The 3,494-nt window shown below is 35.1% G+C and overlaps 1 long non-coding RNA gene across 1 annotated transcript in view; it reads right to left on the bottom strand.

The window, feature by feature from the left end:
- The window catches only part of LOC128894496 (uncharacterized), a 5,946-nt gene extending 3,896 nt beyond the window's left edge, over positions 1-2,050 (bottom strand). The window contains exon 1 of the long non-coding RNA XR_008461580.1: positions 1,918-2,050. This is a non-coding gene — a long non-coding RNA (uncharacterized LOC128894496). The remainder of the gene's footprint in view (positions 1-1,917) is intronic.
- Between the last annotated feature and the right edge of the window lie 1,444 nt (positions 2,051-3,494).

Below are 3,494 nucleotides of genomic sequence, written 5' to 3'. Positions count from 1 at the left end.
AAACCCCTGTGTACCAAGTTTCATCCAAATCCAGTCACTTTCCGCATTTTGCCCCACAGTATGGGATCCGCCATTTTGAATTTCTACATTTTGAGTTCAGATTTGAAATCAGCGACCCTAAAAACCCCCGGATACCAAATTTCATCAAAATCGAATCAGTTTTCCGCATTTTCATCCGCGGTACTGGATCCGCCATTTTGAATTTTTTAATTATGATTACAGATTTGAAATGAGCGACCCCAAAAACCATTGTATACCAAGTTTCATCATAATTGTTCGAAAGGAACTCTAGATATTCGGGGGAAACTCCGGAAGGGGTGATTGTTGTCATCTTCTTCCAAGGAATACCCGATTTTTTCCAGGAAATACTACGCCAAGCCCTGTGTTTACTAATTTTACTACTTTACTACTAGTGCGTACGCACTTCCAGGAATTCAAGTGGCCAATGGTTCATTCATTAATTCATAAGTATCTACGATCCATCTATGGTATTCTATAGGAAACTTTGAACTGTCATAACTCGGCGTGGAATTGTCCGATTCGATTCTACTAAAGCCCAAATTAAAGCACGGAACTTCTACTACTTAATAGATAGTTATTATCATTTTTAAATATTATTAAACAATTGTTTTGTTTATTGTTCCACTAGAAACTTGAAACTATTCTAACTCAGCGTGGAATCGTCCGATTTAATTATAACAAAATTCAAATTGAAGGAATTTTTACTATCTAATAGATAATTATTATCATTGTTAAATATTCTTAAACAATTGTTTTGTTTATTGTTCCACTGGAAACTTGAAACTATTCTAACTCAACGTAAAATCGTCCGATTCAATTATAACAAAATTCAAATTGAAGGAATTTTTACCAAGTAATAAATAGTTATTATCATTGTCAGCTACTCTTAAACAATTGTTATCATTAATGCCGTACTGGCCAGAAGTATGACATCACTTTTTCTGTACTCGGAATAACGACAAAAATCTAGACACGAGTGCAAAGTCGTAAACGCAAATTCACTTACAAGTAGTGGTGCTAAGGTTTCAAAATAAATTTTCCGAATTTCCAAACAGTATCGCGGGCATCGATAAACGAACCACTTCGGGAACTCTTTTTTCCAATCATATCTCTCTACCGACGGTTTCCCGAATAAAGTACGTTTCCACGTAACGCAGGCTTCCCCGAATCGTCTTAACGGGCGCTGCCAAAACAGCTTACGTTCGTTATCAATCACGCCCAAGTCAAACAACTCGGGCAAAAGACGTTTGCGTAAACAACGTGCACTCAGCTTGCATATGCGCTGCGCGCAATCACAAGAGAGTACCGCGGGTCTATTCGCGGGGAAGCAATTACGCGGGACGCTTAAATATTTTCGTAACCAAATTAACAGGCCACTGGTCGAGCATCCTTTCAGCCTGGTCAGGCAATAAACGTCCGGTCGTACTTACGCCGATGAAATATCGCCAATGAGAGATCATTACGAGTGATCCCTCCGCGAAACCGCCATCCATGTGGTGCAGGACTTAACGATAGATGTAATTTACATGGATTCGTTCAGTTGGCCTTGTTTATGACTGTACCCTACCGTTGAGCGAAATTATAATTTTGCCGCCAAAGATGGACAAGTTTCGTTGTTCGAAAGGTTGTTCTAATTAGTGTTGAAGTTTGTCGTGTATCAACTAAATAGTATATTGTACGACTCCAAAGTCATCTGGTTGAAGATAATATCTATTTTTCACTAATTTCTTTGTGTTTCGTGGAATTATGAGTAAATTAAAATAAAAAGGTTTTGGCCATAGTACTGTATCTTCTCAATAATGATTGAACGTAATAATGTGCCTATCTTGAATTGTATCCCAGCAGGTTTACCTTGATAAAATTATTCGTTATTCACTCACTTCAAAACTAATTTACCTGGTATTTGCTTACTCATTCAAATGTTTCTATATTTTATTATGAAAATTGGATACTTTGTTCAAATTCTTCTCTCACAAAATTGTTCTTTTTTGAAATGGAATGTCATGATACATCAGGAATAAATATTGAGTTTAATCGAACTCGGACGAACTGAGCTGCTTGATGGTAGGTTCAGAACTGACCGATACCGTGTGCAAAGTACTGCTCAAACATATGTGATTTGATCTATTCATAGGAACCAGCTGTTATAAGCAACGTTTCGAGATAATGCTCTTGGAAACGCGTGGGGCTTCAAAAACCAAACGCGCATATGACTCAGCCTAACACAAATATACATAGAATGATCGAGATTTAGAATGCAAGTGATTGTCAGAGATTCAGAGATCGTGCAGCTGAGATCAAAGTAGGTTAGTTGTTTGCGATGATTCTCAAATTGAACTGACGATCAGTGTCTTCCAATTGACGAAATCATTCGACGTGATAACAATTACTTGGTTAATTTTGTTTTATTTTTCTCTTGATGGGCTAAAATCTAGTAGGCTGATACATTAATATTCTCATTAATATTCCTCGAATAGATCCTCAGTTTTTTAGCAATGAGACTACATTTTAATTAGTGCTATTTTGTATAAATTGTTGAGAATTGTTAAAAAAAAATTATTTTTTAATACAAACAAAGTAGAATTTCTGTGTAACTGATTACCTTTTGGAGTAGTCGTTGAGATTACCTGTGCAATAATATAGATAAGTAGAATTTTACTTGAACAATACATACAAGACGAATAAACTAATAACTCTGCAAACGATTAGCTTCTATTCGTTCAAAGTGAAACGTAAATTGATACTATAATTCAAAGTACAACTTTTATGATACAAATATCAGATTAAAAGTTTATCCTAGAATCGTTGCTCGAAATTTTGTATCTAGATGAGAATTTCGCTCATGTCTGGATAGAAATTACGAGTCCTTTTTATAAGTGGTCACGCGAGCCACTAAACTCGTAGAGCACGTGCATCAGAAAGGCGTGCAAGCGAAGTTAGGAAGTTGCTGTCTCACGAAGTACACTCGTGCAGAATATATGGTTACGGGTTTATGAACGAAAATTATGTTGCCATATAGCTACAAGAGCTATGGCCGAGAATGTCAAAAATGCGAGTAACAGTAATAGGTATTTTATTACGTTGTATGCATTAATAATTGAAATTCTAATTAGCAATCAGGCTTATGACTGTACATTAACTTTATTTTTCAACCTTTAAATTACAAGAATAGGTAATGAAATTAATCATTAATCGCACCATCTGATATTGCATTCTATGATATTCATGATAGAGAATGACTTTTTTTATCTCTTTTCCTAATTTCACTTTTGATGGCTGCATAGGTTACATAAAACCATCTAATTACATACTTGTAGATAAAATTTCGTAACTGTTTCGTATGTATGTATATAACTGTATAACTAACATGAAAATTCGTTTCTATTTATTGATGTTCGATTCTTTAATTGTAATATGTATTTCTCAGCTGTCAATTTTAAATTATTTAAAATCATCGTGGTAATATCTAATTA

The sequence above is a fragment of the Hylaeus anthracinus genome, unplaced genomic scaffold, assembly GCF_026225885.1.
Source record: "Hylaeus anthracinus isolate JK02 unplaced genomic scaffold, UHH_iyHylAnth1.0_haploid 4, whole genome shotgun sequence".
Taxonomy (NCBI): domain Eukaryota; kingdom Metazoa; phylum Arthropoda; class Insecta; order Hymenoptera; family Colletidae; genus Hylaeus; species Hylaeus anthracinus.
This window is presented reverse-complemented; position numbering and strand designations above follow the sequence as displayed.